Below are 16,943 nucleotides of genomic sequence, written 5' to 3'. Positions count from 1 at the left end.
CTTTCACGTCAATAAGCATCTTTCTGATCCCACTTACCTGATTTTGCTTCTAACCCCAGTACAGCTAAGAATGGCTTAAGCCTATCTCACTCATGGGACAAAAGTATTATTACAGAGAAAAAAAAATTCTAAAATAGAAAAAAAAATGCTGTAGAAAACGGTTGTTTCACAATTAGATGCAAGTAGGGACAGCCCCTCAATCATTTCTTGGATGATTATAACTTACTTCGTCAATCCTCTCCCCAACTTTGGGTATCATTAAAACATTTAAAAATAAAGTTGCCTTTAAACTGAGCTTGACTTTATAGCATTCTTCCCAGTCCAGCCTACAGCCCTGGAATTTCCAGGCTGGCTTCCCATCCAAATACTAACCAGAGCTGACTCCACTTAGCTTCTGTGACCAGCTGAAGTTGGCTAGGTGTACATAAATGAAGCTCATTTATGCATCCATTTTTCTGTTTTTTAAAAATAACATTTGTTGCTACTTAGATATAGGTGGCCACTAAAATACTGGAAGGAAAGAAAATGCATTAGGCCAAAAGGGCAAACAACAGCCGAAACCTATTAGCATATTCTGTATTATAAATACAGATGAAAAGTCTGACCTCATTACTGTATTTTAAATCAAAACACAATGCATTAGGAATACAGCACATTCTAAAGGGAAAAAACTGATTGCCTGCCTGCTCAGTCTGCCATCCAGATGCCAGATGCCGACAGATTAAGGGCTCTGCTTGTCCTTTCCTCTCCTTATGGTGGTTCTTAATGACTGGATAGTACTTCAGCTAGAGAATGCCTGCAAGCAGAGGACTGTCCTCTATAAATTAAGAAACACAGTCACTATATTCTGATAGCTTCCAAAAATTCATCTCGTCTTGAACGTTGTTGGACAAGCAGTTCCTAAAAAGATATTAATGTGCACATATTTCCATACATCAATACTGAAACGTAACTGCAGCCCACAAAGTTTTGCCTATGCTTCACTGATGAATGGTATGATGATTCCTGAATTAAGATGATGTCCACAAAATTGTTTACTATTTGTTTGCTATACTCCGCTTTCTGTATATTGTATAATTTTATTTGGAACTGGAAGCCTCAGTTATTCCAAAAATGGAAAGACTGTGTACTAACTGACAATAGGCAATAACAAAAGAAGTGCTTAGCATGTAAGCCTTTGTTTAACGGCTCCCTTGGAGGGGAACTTTAAGAATACCATGAAAAGACTCTGAACAAATCTTTAATCCTCTTCAGGTCACAGTTGGCAGAGTGAATAATAGCAAGAGGGCTTTTGCACCTTTTAGTTCTGCTAAACCAGTGATGTAATTTGAAATGAGCTAAACACAAAGGCCAAGGGATGGGGGGGGGTACTTCTCCGTCCCCCACCCTGTCAATCCTGCTCATATGAACAGATGAATTTCTGTTCTGCATTTATGTATAATTCTGTTTGTGTAATTCCTATTAACCAATGGAAGAAAAAACACTCAGCATTTTTTTTTTTAATCTTGACCACAGTCCATGGAAATTGTTTGATTTATACATGTTTTACCCAAGATTCTCCTCCCCCCCACACCCCAGTAAAAGAATTTGTCCCTCTCACACACAGTCCACCTCACTTTTATCCCATCCTCTAATAGCCCTATTCCTTTGTGGGTATCAGTGTGAAAATCTTCCTATCCTGCTACAGCCCCTTTTTTCCCTATTCAACACTAGACTGCACACGATAATTAAACCTTGGGGGCTTGGAGATCCTGGGCAAAAGTGTAAAAGAAATGCAATATGCAGGCCTCTTTCCTCTAACTCCCGCCTTTCGCTGAGGGGGTTCTCTTTCGTTACACATGGCTTCATAGGTAAATATGCTTTAAAAAAAAATACTGGAGGGAATTGAATTAACACCTTCTAACAGGCCAGTTTGCCTAATAAGAGGAGCGTTATTAGGCAAAAATGCTGTGAAAGCCTGCTAGCTTTACTGAGAGAAGAAAAATTAGTCTGGAATTCAGAAACAATGTGCCTCATAATTCCCAAAGGTGGGAAAGGTTTCACTTTATATAATGGTTTTCCAACTCAAGGCTCTTTGAAAAGGTTTTAGACCTCAGTCTAAAGTGGGTCAAACATTGCTTCTAAATAAATGTATTTGTTCATGATGCAATCTTAATTCCAAAACCTGAGGGGCTAGAGGGATTATTTTTCACTAGGATCCCTCTCGGGTCCAAAGCGGCACTGCCCCATATCAGATCTTAATCCATAGGCTACCCCACAGATCAGCAGACAGATGGGGCTCAAAAGCTGAATGAGAGCCTCTAAAAGAAATGGAGAACTAGTGGGGCACCTTTATAATCGTTAGATTCCCTGTGCTTTTTCCAAGGACATGTTCATGACTCAGACAGAGCCTTCTCAGCTGCACTCTCACTTCTCTGGAATAATTTTCTTCCCAGATCAGTCTAGCTCCAACCCTGTTGAGTTTTAGGAAAGTTATAAAAACACTGCTTTTGAGGAGAGCCTTTGGAAAGCTGCTGGGATAAGTTGGGAGTCCTTTCTGGAAGTTTATTGTTCTTTGGTGGCTATAATTTTCTTTGTAAGTTTACTTATTATTGATAGTTGTTCTTTTGTAATATTGGTTGCCTATTTTAATCATCTTACTGAAAGAAGGGAATGCAAGCTATTCAGAGGATTGTAGCTGCCTATAGTATAAGCCCCAGTTAACAAACAAGCAAAGTTACATAAAGTTACACTAAGCTAGGGGCTGATACAACTGAATGTTGTCCTATTAAATTTAATGTGAATCACCAACAAATAAATTCAGTGAGAATATCCATCTTCTACAATGGGCATTGGGGTAGGATGAGACTGGACCCCAGCAAAATGGTGTGAAGATGTATGGGAGAATGCTGCGCCAAGCTACCATGAGTTATTAGAATTTTTAATGAGTTATAGAGGTTTTTTTAATTTTTATTTTATGGCTTGGGAGCTTCTGTTTTTACTGTTTTGTGCACTGCCCAGGGTTGTTGTTACAATACAAGCGGCTATGTAAATTTCTTAAGATAAATGAATGAATGAATGAAGAATGAATATGTTCTGAATTATCATGCCTCACCTATTCAGAGCACATTGCCTCTAGCATGAAACTGTAACACAGGCAGGTCATTACACAAAATGCATCCAAGAGCTGGACCAGGGTACATGAACAGACAAGCTACCATCACTTCTTTCCAACACAGAAAGCCAGGAAGAGATCCAGGTCAGGGGCAGGATCAGCAGGGGAAATATGTTCTATCCATTCCCCAACTACTATACAGGTAGCGATTATGGATTACAATACATTAAGACCACTTCTTTCAGCAGCCTCAGTAAAGCTTGTTTAAAGCTTTTAAACAAGAAGATAAAAACTAACACAAACTAATATAAAGTAAGAAAGAAGAAGAAAAATAAATCAAAGAAAAAGCAAAGAGTGCAAGGAAAGAAAAAAAGTTAAGAAAAAAATAGAAAAGAAAAAAGAGGAGTGCACATTTTCTAAAGGTCAAGTGCAAGAGGCCAATGGCTGACCTAGCTGCATCTTGCATTATCGGGACCTGTGAAACCTCTTCAAGTTGCCTCTCCTCTCCCCATACAACTGATCCCATAGAGACCCTGCTTAGTTCCTGAAGAAACACACCCTGCCCATCCTTGCAGCCTAACCATTGCAGCAATAGTAGCCCCTGCTTGCTGTTTGATCTCTCTCCCACTTCCCTCTTTATTACAGCCAACATGCTCTTGTACCTAAGGGAAGACCTGGCTTATTGGCTTGCATGTCATGGAGACCAAGAGGTCCCTGCCTGCTCAGATGCAGCGACTGAGCCCCTTGCTCCCCTTGTATCCCAATGCCACTGCAGTCCCTGTGGCAGAGAACAAGGCATTATCCAAGCACAGCTGTGTGGAGGACATGACCACCATCATTTATTTATTTATGCAGAGAAAACACTCAATTTAATATGGCTCAGTAGGACCAGTGGCATCTGAGCTGGTCTCATCGGACTGCACGTTCTCTTCTTTTGCACACTGAGCCTAGCTAGCAAAAGGTCCCTTTGGGCAGTTTCCCTCTCCATTTCACTATGTTTATGTAATGTCCACTGTATTGATGATGATCTTTACAACTAAGCAATCCTCACAGCAGCCGAAAGTTGAGGCTTTCCCTAGTCTGAGCTGTGAAACATCTGGGATCCAAGGTCTGCCCTTCAATGTAATGAGTAATAATGGGCAATCAGAAGAATTCCATAAATTCACCTATTCATACCAGGAATTATGGGCTGTAGCTGAGAACGACTGTACATATAAAAAGCAGGGCTGGTTTTTACTTTCTTTAGCTCTCACTGTATTCCTGTGACTTGTATGCTTCATTTATAATTTGTGAAATAAATTAAATAGGCATTGAAGTATCAGTTAAAGCAAACAAACAAAAAACCAAAATAAGGAAGCTCTCACAGAAGCAACTATTTTGGATTAGTTCCAAAGGCTCCTTTCTCTGATGGTAGATTCTTCAGTTAAGTGAAATCTTTTTCCAAGACAGGAACGGAAACTTGGATCTCACCTATGTATGCGTTATAAAAGAACATTCAATCTCTGGCACTGCCAGTTAAAATCTTAGGTCCCAGATAGTTGGGATACAACAAAGCTTCTTTCTGACTAAGGCTTGGGAGACAGGCTGCCAATTAGTGTTAGAAAGTCCAATATTCCAAACTGCTATACAGAAGTTTCCTTTCTCTCTCTCTCTCTCTTTTTTTACTTTTTTACAATCTGCAAAGATCAGTAGGAAAATTTATTTCTCTGAATTTCTCCTTTCCAGAAAGATTCCACAACTCCTTTCAGGGAGTTACCACAACTGAACCTCTGCTGTACTTCTAGGGAAATTCCTGCCACAGGCCTGAAATTCCAACACAGTTGCTACTCTATTTCTTGCCACCTACTCAACCTCCCCTCCTCAGTACAACATGGATGTTGCATCATGCATAAAATATTCATTTGCTAGCTAGACGCCTTTCCCTGCATCTAAGTCTATCTTGCATTCTGTTCAATCCCTGCATATAATATATAACCTGCCCTTCTCCAGGTATATGGTAAAGCAAAAGAATCTCCCAGGCACAGGGTTCTTGAAGAGCACTTTCACAGCCCCCAATGCACATTGCCCAGTGTGGTACCATTATAGGAAAGATAGGATTTGTCGCATGTATAGCAAACCCTATGGCAAGTGTACCATAGAGAGTACATTTTATAGAGGGAAAGAAGACAATTATACACCCACAGTTCATACTTGTGGAATGGTAATTTCAGATAGACAGTATTTTTCTGTCTCTAGTGACAGTGTAATAGCTAAAATAGAGGCTATAAACACTGTGCTACACTTCCATGTGTTTCTGGACTTTCAGAGCTGGTGATGCCGGTGTGTGATAACATCAATGGAATAGGCATGGCTGAAATTTCTAGTCTGTGTTGGGGGGGGGGGGTTGGGAGGGTTTAAGTGAAAAAATGAGTGTGTCCTGGATTAAAAGTAGTGGTTAGATTGACATATGGTTTACCAGTTTTCTTGAATAAGCAACCATGATGTTCACACATCAAACTAAGCTATAAATTATGGTGTACAAACCCCAATAGCCATATTCATTCAATACACTAAGCCAAAAATAGTGGTATCATTATCTGGGCTCCAAAAATCCAAACAACTGCTAGATGGCAGCAAAGAGGTAAGAATTTTTTTTTTTTTTTGCTCCCAACTGCAGTTCTCTGGATTTTTGTAATCCACATATAGTAGCCCCAGCCAAAAGCAAACAAAATATATTATGTCTTAGCTTTGCCTGATATGGAGCCTACCTACTTCATTATGAATCCGGTATTCTCTGATTTCATCTCATTTCTACCATGAACTATCTATCTTCGGGTATTGTGCCATCATGTCATGACACAATCATCTCCATCCCTTTTGTATGTGCCTGTTGTGTCATGACACACTTACAAAAGAAACAAGAGTTTGCATCACACTGGCATAGTGCTTTCATCTCCCCAATGCTGTTGCTCATACTAGCTGTATTCATACGAGATGCTAATTAGGGTTATTCTTAGTCCTGGCATTTTATATGTATCCAGACCTTGGCTCCAACTGTGGTTAAAGAAAAGTGCTTCAACCAAAGTTTTTACATAAGATTTGTTAATTTGCTGTTATTTTGGTCTCTTCCCTGTCTTTGAGACCTTGGAGAGGTTATTTTGGAGTTTAGCATCACCTTGCCCACCATAGCTTTCACTTTCCTAATGTGAAGTGAGCCCCCTGGCTAACAATTAAGCATGGTCTGTGGCTTCTTCAACAAACTTTTTTAATAAAACCAAATTACTGTAATGTGTGAAACCAGGTAATTGTATTATGGCTTTTTAAAGAGATAATATATGCACAACTATGACTTAGTATATGACTCATATCATGATTTATTTACTCGGTGACACAGATTCAAGTTCACCTTCAGCCATGGAAGTTCACTGGAGGCCTTTGGGCCAGGCATTATCTTAGCCCAACCTATCCCATAGATTTGTTGTGTGGGGAAAAAAATAGAGAAATGGGGAATACTCACCTGGCAAATCCTGAAGGAAAGGCGGGATAAAGCTCTGGTTTTAATACTCTGAATTAGGTGATATGTGAAAACAGCCTTTGCCCATATTTGCACTACCTGCTAACAGTTAAAGACCTTGCATGTTGTTTAGTCACAGATCTTAGGATAACTACCTTTCCCTATAAATTATACAGAATGACAACTTAATGTCTGCGTGTATACAACACACTGAGCCATGGTTTAACTACAGTTAATAGAATAATACACTCTATATTTATACAACACATAATGCTGTCAACCATGGTTTTCAAATCACTCTGGGTGCATAAAACTTTCTAAGCCACAAACAAGAAAACCTTATTTTGCCTTAGTGTGTTGTATGAAATCAGTCATTATGTGGAAAACACTTTGAGGACTTGAACCATTACCTTATTATGAAATAGCATATAACATTACCTCAACCACTATTTGATAGAAAGAATGAGATGCGGGCCTTGTACAACTGTCTTTACTGTGATGTAAGGCCAATACAATTTTACATACACACTCTCTCCCAGGGAGAAATATCTGTAGGAACTATCAGATTTTAGACCAGAATAACTTACTTGGTTCTACAATCTTTGATGTGAGTTGAGAGTATCCCATTATACCAAGACAGACCAGAAACTATTTTGTGCTGGCTTAATCAAAGGCACTCCTAGTTGTGGATCCGGCAACAAAGCACTAATTAATCTATTCATGTAAGCATGCCTACACAATACAATCATAACCACTTTTACTTAAAATAATTCTCGCTGAGATAACGATAAACTCCCTCACAACGGCTTTAGCATTGCAGCTTCAGGGCAGGCCTATTCGCTCAGAAGCCTCACTGATCTGAATATGACTTGCTCCCACGTAACAGCCCGAAGGAACAGAGCTCCATCCACTTACGTGAAGATAAATGCCGTGCAATCAGTGGCACATCCCAATAAACATGGATAGGGTAGCTAAACAAGCCCCATTAGGTTGGGGCGGGAGGGGGGGAATCTGCCTTCTTCTTCCTTTGAACTACAGTACCTCCCACCAGTGGGATATATGGAGCCAAACAGGGATGGCTGCGCACACAGTTGCAATTCTACACAAAGCAAGCCCAGGCTACAATCCTGGGCATGCTTGCACTTTGTTTTGGGGGGGGCGGACGGGAGCCACTTCAGAGGAAATAGACCTTCGATTCTGCTGTGCCTTTTCTCCAGCCTCGTGGAAGTCTATTCCGAACCGCACGGACCCGTCCGTTCTGAAGGGGGCCTTTGCTGGTCTTTGAAGAGATTCGCATTTGCATGGGAGAATTCCAGAACGCCAAATGGCTGCCTTAGGGGGTGTCAATGTCGGCTGCTGATTGGACGGCGGACAGTCAGTTTGACGGAGGAGAGGATTAGGCGGTGCAATTGGTTGGGTTTTCCCTGTCGCCCCTTAAAGACCAAAAAAAAAAAAATCCTTGAGCCGGCAACTAATTTTTCTCTCACCATCTTTCCTTCCTCCCAAGCATTTTCTTATCTTGGGTGATGAGGTTGCAGGAATTCCCCCCTTTATTCTGCTTTACAGGGTTCTTTCAGTAGCGTTACTATTTGGAATACATGCTGCTAGATAAAAGGGCTGCCATCGTGGCCTCAGGAAGTGCCTTTAAGTATGAAGCAAACATCCTAGTTACTTAACAGCCCGTGTATGAGCTCAATTATATCCTTCGTCTCTTCCGATATGAATTAAAGAAGGCTCGGCTTTGATCTGGAATTAAGCAAACCTTACTTTAAATCAGCCTACCATAGGATTTTATTAGGAACAGTGGTTAGTGGTTAACATATCCAGGAATATGGTGGTGGGAAGCTTTAAAATGCTGTGCTGGGTTGGAACAGGCACTTCACCCTGACTTAAAAAGCAGTTTTGGACCCAGAAGGTATGCAGAAAGTATTTCACTTAAAGTGCGGGGGGGGGGGGGGGGGAAGTATCTTACACACCTTCCTTTTCTGTTAAATTAACTCTAGCCCATTTCATGTAATGGATCCTCAAGACAAATTAGAACTAAAGTTATAGTGAAGTTGTGTGTCACAAATATTAAAACAGATGTGTGTTCAACTCAAAAACAAAACAAAACAAGAAATACAAGTAGGCACCAGAAGACCTTTTTGGTATAAATGTTCTTCATATGTTGCCATGCAGAATGTAACGTCAGTGTAACAACTTCTCAAATGTCCAAATTCCCCCTTATGCTGTGGAACAGATGTTGTCCTGCTTTCTATTACTTTAATTTATGAACCTTACATATGCTGACTTTTCAAACCAAAGCTATAAGAGTTTGAGTTATATCATCATATATTGTTCCCCCGCCACCACCCATTTCTATGAGGAATTATTTGGGGTAATTTTGTTTGCCCTATCTCAGCAATAAAGTTTGAATTTCTTATAAATAGGTTAAAATACACCTGGTCCAAAAGAGTTCAACTTGGGGAGAAGCCATTCTTAGGCCCAAAATAGCACAATTAGAGAAATATTCAAAGATCCATGTTAGGAAGGGGGTTTCTTGTTTCAGATGATCTAATGCAGTGTTTCTCAACCTTGGCCACTTTAAGATGTGTGGACTTCAACTCCCAGAATTCCCCAGCCAGCCATGCTGGCTGGGGAATTCTGGGAGTTGAAGTCCACACATCTTAAAGTGGCCAAGGTTGAGAAACACTGATGAAACAAACTGCAGTTAAAACTAACAAGGCAACAAAGTACCCCCTCTTGGGGTTCGTAAACACACCGGTGGGAGCTCTGAATTAAAGAGACCAGTATGTATGTAATTGTACCTTATTTAACTTGACCATTTAAACAGCCATTTTCCCCCTTGTTTTTCAGAGCAAATTAATTCAAGGGCCAACTGCTGCTTAACTTACATATACATAGTTGTATCATTTCCCCGGAGGAAAGCAAGATGTGTGACTCTGTTGTCAGGTTTATATTGTTCTGAATTTATGCTTTTAAAGTTATACGCCAAATTCTTTGCCCTTCTCTCCAAAATATTACTCTCAGCCAGCCTAATTGACCTATACCACTCTAAATGAAAAATAAAGGCCTTCTTCATTCTGGGCATTGTAAGTAATTTGTGTGTCATTTATGAACAGTATTTATATCCTACGCCCACTGCAGTTATTCAGTGATATTAATGTTACTATTCCTATTATATTGTATATTATGCCATTATTATTGTTCAGTAATTACTAGCTATTAATCAGTAGTATTGTTCAAAGTGATGAAGCTGCATTTAACTGTTATTCTGAGTTAACAGTTATTTTATCAGTAGACACTCTTCTTCCAGGGAGATTGGGATAATACATATGAAGCAGCATTATTTTTGTCAGTGACCAGCCTTAAATAACATAAGATTTAAAAATGAAATGAAATGAAATTATACACACACACACATACACATATTGAATGGAAAAAGATACACAGAACACGGCCAGCACAGATAAAATTTTTTAAGCTTAGGTAAGCAATGTTGAACACTGAGGTTATTAGTATTAATACTCCAGGACTGCAGTGTTCTGCAGAAGTGTTCGAGCTCCAAAATTTTGGCATGCTGATCAGATTAAGATATCTAGAATTATGATATATGGATTTGATGATTAGTTAAATTAATAGGTTATACAAAATATGTAAAGATGTTTTAGAGTAAGAGGTTATTATATGATTTATTTATATCTGCTGTATAAGAAGTTGGAAGTCACTTTTTGTAATTTTTTCTTTCTTTCCTTTTGTTTACTTTCCAACACCTTTGTATTCTTTATTTCTAACTCTCTTGTTCTCTACTTTTCTCCTTGATTATTAGTTCTTGTTTGCTTTTATCTTTATGCTGTTTATAACTTAATAAAGTTCTTATAAAAAGATTAAGATATCTAGCAGTCTTATGACTGGTAACTTGGTTGCTTAAAAAGACATCAGTAGGAATTAGGTTATGCTTAAGTTGATCCTCCACATCAAATATTTGTTGTCTAAGGTCTGTTGACCAATTCATACCCACATTGCTAGTAATACATGAAGAGAGTAGTCATAGTAATGCAGTTTCTCCTCCAATCCTTTTTCCATTTCAAAATAATACATATGGGATTAAATCTACAGGGAAAGTATTACAACCATTAGACAGAATTCAGATTGATTAAGCCATACGCTGGTTTCAACTTTAAGTCGTCCTGCTTCCATATGAAGAACAGCACTAGTCATGCACAAAGGCATGTGAAGAATATTTCTTAGAAACTTAGACTGAACAGACTCAACCTTTGTTAAGTTGGAATAAACATTGAGTTGTGCTCCATAAAGGAGCTGGGCATGAGCCTTTGCTGAAAAGTGTTTTATTGCAGCAGGAACAAATGGGGCACACAGAGAACAGGAAAAGTCCTGGATAGCTGATACAGATTTAGAGATGTATGAAGGTGATCTTAACAGTAAGGTAGGTTAAGTGAAAAGGAAGCGACTTGCCCAAAATCAGCCATTAGTTTTTATGGATCATCAGAATTTGAAACCTAGATTTTCCAGTCCATGTATGCCATCCTGCCCACTGAATTCAGCAAGAAAAAAATGCATTTCAGGAAGTCTTGAATTTGGATTTGCCCTGGCTTCATTATGTGGCTTCTCTCAGCTTTAGCACTTCCACCTGTAAAATGGACAACAGAATTATTTTGCAGAGGCTGTAATTTTTGGGGTGGGTGGGTGGGGTGACACAAGGTGCTCATAATAAAGCCTGAAGAGTATTTTGCAGTAGTAAAGGTCTCACATAAATTTTGTGTAGTAGCAATGACTAACAAAGCATCTTTGAATGCAAACATGTGTGAACTGCTGTCATTACTGTGTTTTTTATGTGCACACTGTTTGGAGAAACACCCACATGTTTGTGTCAGTGTCATGGCCATATATCTATGATAGAGCAGATTGAAAACATTGCAGTGCAGATGTTGCATCTAGTATATCAAATAACATCTGTTTAAGATATTCCCATCATACTGCTTATTACTTCTACTTTGCCTGGGGATTACTCAGCAGGCAGCCCTAACCCTTTTCCCCTTTTGTGTGTCAGCTGCTGAGATCGGTCCCTCTCTTTGCCTAAGGGAGAATGGCCAGTCTTGTTCCTCCAGAAATAGTCTTTGTGATTAAACTTCCTTAGGTTTGATGGAAGAAGAAACCCTGTCACCCATGTTGAAATACCAATGAATTACGATCCAGTCCATTTTGATATCGAGGAGTGAGGCAGGAGCTATCTTGTTTTTTGCCTCAAGCAACAAAATATTTTGCCCCATCCTTGTCAATAGATGTTTCCTGCAGCAAAGGATAGGAATCTGGTGTCCTATAATTTATCTAGGGTAGCCTCCCCGTTAGCCTGTCTGGCTGGAAAATCTGGAATTCTACATGGTATCACTTTGAGTTTTAGTGAACTAATACATTCCAACAATTTAGTCATCAATATTTAATATTTATCACAAGCAAGGATATACCATAAAATCTCCAATAAATACAAATATGCTGAGTATGCAACTGGTTGTAGGGGTGTTGGCAGATGTAGAAAATCTAGGCCAACATTTGCATTCAAGATCAAAAATTGCCATTACAGTACTATAGTCTCTGTGTTACCATGCATGATATGCTATGTATGGGACTACATTTCCCATAGCCTCAACCATAATGGACAATAGACATTAGTTATTGGAGTTGTAGTCCAAAATACCAAGAAAGCACTGTAGTTCTTATCCCTTGTGCAAGGATTGGAGTCCACTGAAAAATAAACAATGGGTGTCAGCCATTTTCCTATGGTGCTTTCTTAGTATTTTGGTCTTTGGTCTAACCTTCACTCTTTTAACACCATCAATAGGAATAAGAACTGAAGGAAACAAATGAGGATAAATCAGATTCTACTACTGCTACTTACGTCATGTGACAAGTGTTTGCATTCAATATTTAACAGAAATTTGGAGCAGTCCAATTGTATGCAAGGATTTCCAACAATCACATATGGTTTGTGCCAGACAAATAATATAGATGAAAGCCAGTGTAATGTAGTGGTTAAGATGTTGGAAGTGGACTAGAGAATTTCAGATTCTAGTCCATTCTTAGCCATACAAATTTGCTGGGTGACTGTCTTTCAGATCATCGAAATTTATAGGGTGGTTGCTTTAGGATAGAAGAAAGGGAAAACCCCATATAAGCTGCCTAAAGCTCCTGGAGAATATGTAAGGAGGAGGAGGAGGAGGAGGAGGAGGAGGAGGAGGAGGATACAATACACACACACACACACCCCCCGAGAGCCACTTTGATATAGTAGTTTAAGGCACCAGGCTAGAAACCAGGAGACCATGAATTCTAGACCTGCCTTACGCATGAAGCCTTCGACAATACATTAAATAAAATCTTAACACTGACATTGCTATCTTGTAAACTGACATAGCCATGGGGAGCATGATAAAGCTCTTGCATGCCAAAACATGATTTAACATTTTGAACAAAGGACTATATCTAAACAGTTAGGCATGCTTATTAGAAAAAAAATATTTTCCCAGGCAATATTATTGTTGCTGCTTTTTCATGTACTTTCCCCCCATTCTCTTTAAATCTTTTTACATGCAAAGAAGTCACTTGTATAACTATAGACGTAGTCCAAGAAGAGCAGCATTGAAGTTCAAGCTACAGCAAGTCACATCGTTTCCCACTTTTCTACCTGCACAGATTTTAATGGGAAGAACTTGGAAATATTCCATTTCAATGGAATGCAGGCAAAATGAATTTTACAGACCCTGTGTTATATTGAAAAGAAGTGCCTACTTGGAGCATCTCTTCTCCAAAGGAATAGAAGCCTGCAATAGGATATCTCAAACACAAAGCCAAAATGCTCACAGAAAACACAGCAACTAAAACTCCGTTTAGTAACTGCTATCTATTAATAGGTTAGCTAATATTCTTCCAGCCATCTGTCATTTCTCTTATCCCATATCCAATGAGCTGCATTAAACACCAGCAGTGTTCAGGACTACAGGATCATTGTAACACAAACTCTCCAGGGTGGTTCAATCTTTCTCCAGATTTTGTGCTTTATTTATCCGCCCCCCCCCCCCGGTCAGATTTCCACTGGGGATTATTTCTGATCATTCTGTAGTTTGTTTCCTGTTTCTTTACCCCTGGGTATTTTGCTCTGCCTGACATTTGTTGTTCTAAAGCACAGCCATTTGTTTGGTGCAGTTCACTCATCTGGCACAGGACTTTGAAATGTTCTTGCTGGAAGATTTTGTCGTGTTTGTTTAGAAGCATCCACCATTGCTTTTCTTCTCGCTCTTCCTTTTAGAATTTCTACTGTATGTCACACAGCTCTTGTGAAGTCCCCAACACTAAGGGAAACTGTGTGAAGTGTGTTTGAAGTTTGTTTTCTCCTGCTGATTTCTCTAAGGGAATTGCGCTCATACTAGCAGGCATACAGAGAGGAACTTTGCTTTGTTTTGGTAAGAGTTCTGCTCTTTAAAAGACCTTGGATGGAATTTTTAAAGGTCCCATCCTTGGCTAGAATCCATAAAATTTGCATTGTTTCATGTGTTGAGCTTTGAAAAGAAATAAGCCATTCTAGTGCCAGGCTTATCATTAGACAAGGCGACAGGAGCCACAAGAAGAGCATGGGTATGGGTGTGTGGAGGGTTTGGGGAAGACATGGGTCATGCTATTTATGCCTTCTTCATTCCCTTCCTGACCATTTCTTCTGATCCCCAGCAAATAATTTACTGTTGATAAAAATGAATGCTCTTTGATGTATTGACAGTTTGGATATGTAAGGCAGCAACACTAAGCAGTGGATGCCGACAGATGATGGTGTCAGTCATGTCTCTAACCATCTTTTATGCTCAACCCCACACATGGTCATTCCTGTAGTGCAGCACTTACTTGAGCTGCAATACATTTAAGGTATCTTCTCCCAGTAAAATAAGCTTAAAATTACATCTAATGAACTTAATCAAACTATATAAAATTGGGAAAAGGGGAACAGTTGCAAAACAGCAATTCAATCAGCACAGATTAAGGTGAGCATTTTTTTTTTTTGCAATGATCTGTTCCTGCTAATCTACACAGATCAGCTGAAATGATCAGGAAAACTGGAAGATTCCTTGCAGTTCTATAGAACGCATTTCTATTAGTCGAGGACTGCATGTGGCTGGTGGGCCTTTGGTTGCCCACTCTGGCAACAATTTGCAAGGTATTCTGTCCAACAAGGTAGGCTACCTTGTTCTTCTATTGGACAATTCCCCTGCTGTCTGCCCTTTCATCTTTTTCTTCTTAGAAAGTAACTGCCAATTGTTTTCTTTCCTCTGGGAAGTCTTCCTGAACATATACTTTCATGTGCATGAGCATGTATATGCGTGTGTGTGTATATATAAGTATGTGTGTGACAATGGAATATTGACATATTCAAACTGTCAATACATCAAAGAGCATTCATTTTTATCAACAGCAAATTATTTGTATGTATATATATACATGCACACATACATATACATATGTATACTATACGCACACACATATATATGTATATTATACAGACAGTCCCCTACTTATGAACTTTCGAGTTGCAAACTTTCACCAATACTAACAAGATGGACCTGGAAGCTGGGAGAAGGAGGAAAAGGTTACTTTCCAGTGTGCCACAAACTAACCCTTTCCTGCCTTCTCCTACCTTCTGGGAGGTTGGAGGCTTGCATTGGAGTTTACAGCGTGCTTTGGGAGGCTATGATCTCCAGCCTTCCTCCTGCAAGGCCTTGAGAAGGGCCAGCCGTTTTGCTTCCTGCACAGCTGCCGCCTTCACCCAGGGAAGCACCGCTGCCTTGCCGGCCTTGCCTAGCAATGGAGTGTGCTGCACTCTCCATAGTCTGTGGGCTATCACTCCTTGCACTGGCAGCAGAAGATAGGGCTCCTCTTCCCACACCGCTGTCTTGCCTCCTGCCTTGTCCTCTTTTTTTTTTTAACTTTTAACGTTACTTTTTATTTGGCTGGACTCACATAGACATTCTCTGTCATATAGTTAAATTGAATTTATATAATTTAGAATTTATTTAAAGCATCAAAATGCACATACACTCAGGTGTATCTTAAAAATCCTTCCGGTGAAGGCATGGCAACCTAAACATGTCTCCATGGAGAGTGGAGATGACGACCATTGCAAAGACCAAGAACTGGCAAGTAGACCAGTTCTTTGGAACCTCTTCAGACAAGGAGAGGATGGGAGATCACCCATATGTGCTCCAGACAGCTGGTCCTTGCAAGGAGACCACAGGACAGCAGTCTCCCACAGGTTTGAGTGCAGGAGTTGAAGGGATCATCAAGCTCACAACTGTGGTGGAGCCTTTTAAAGGACACCAAGTTTGCTAACTTCACTTCTAATCACTTTCAGACATTGCTTATCTTAAAGCTATTAGAGATCTTCAGAATAACATTTGAAAAGACACCTGGTGAATCTGTCTTCATTTCTGGACAAAACAAAAATTAAGAACTTGAAGAATTTGAAATAAATGACAAAAAGCTAAAGAAGATTTTGAACTAAGAAAGTTATAAACGGAGTAAGGGTCCAGTTAAATTTGGAATATTGACTCTTACTATAATATTTTGGAATTAACTATAAAAAATAAATAGCTTCTCATGGAAACCAGAATTATTTTGGCTATCTTGGCTCATAACAAGGATAAACAACTTTATGATTTTAGAAACTGGATACTAGATTAGACTAAAGATTCTAAGTAGAAGGAAAAAAAGTATATAAATCTGCCTTTAGTTAGTACTGGGACTTACAAAATGACACAAAGACATCATAACATTGGAAATATTAAAGGAGATCTTTGACGAATGGAGCCAGAAATTAGTAGCTACAATATCAACAGTGTCAGTAATGATGTCTGATTCTACGGGTAGACTATATTCCCTTATGTTAATGAGGGAATGACAGATGTGAAACAAATCTTGCTTCATGCAGAAATAATGGAATCAGAAATAATGGATTTTTTAAAAAAAGTATGGATTACAAGATAGAGAAGGTAGAAATACAAATGATAGACCAAGAGAATGACCTGGATAAGGACTCTTTACTGGATATACAAAAGAAGCTGGCTGAAGTTTTAAAAATTAAAGGGGAAATGCAAATGATAAACCAGGAGAATTACCTGCAAGATGTTTTCTTATTGGATCTACAAAAGAGGCTTGTTAAATTTTTGAAGAAGTCTGTGCAATGGGACAAAAAAGAATTGAAGAGAGATCAAGTCCTATGACAATATTTGAATGAACTAAACATTAAGATTTTCAGAGGTAAAAGGAAGGAACATAATGTTGTTTATTTGATCAAGG

General features: G+C 39.2%; 1 long non-coding RNA gene across 2 annotated transcripts in view; it reads right to left on the bottom strand.

Annotated features, from left to right (window-relative positions):
* Nucleotides 1-7,903, bottom strand: part of LOC112540688 (uncharacterized) — an 89,945-nt gene extending 82,042 nt beyond the window's left edge. The window contains exon 1 of one of the 2 annotated variants that reach the window (XR_003084767.2): nt 7,777-7,903. This is a non-coding gene — a long non-coding RNA (uncharacterized LOC112540688). Of the gene's footprint in view, nt 1-7,502 lie in introns of both variants that reach the window. The other variant, XR_015797835.1, reaches the window with a different exon arrangement.
* Between the last annotated feature and the right edge of the window lie 9,040 nt (nt 7,904-16,943).

The sequence above is a fragment of the Python bivittatus genome, unplaced genomic scaffold (assembly GCF_059951505.1).
Source record: "Python bivittatus isolate LINGU-HERP-01145 unplaced genomic scaffold, Pbiv_v1 ctg000020_np1212, whole genome shotgun sequence".
In the NCBI taxonomy this organism is placed as follows: Eukaryota; Metazoa; Chordata; class Lepidosauria; order Squamata; family Pythonidae; genus Python; species Python bivittatus.
This window is presented reverse-complemented; position numbering and strand designations above follow the sequence as displayed.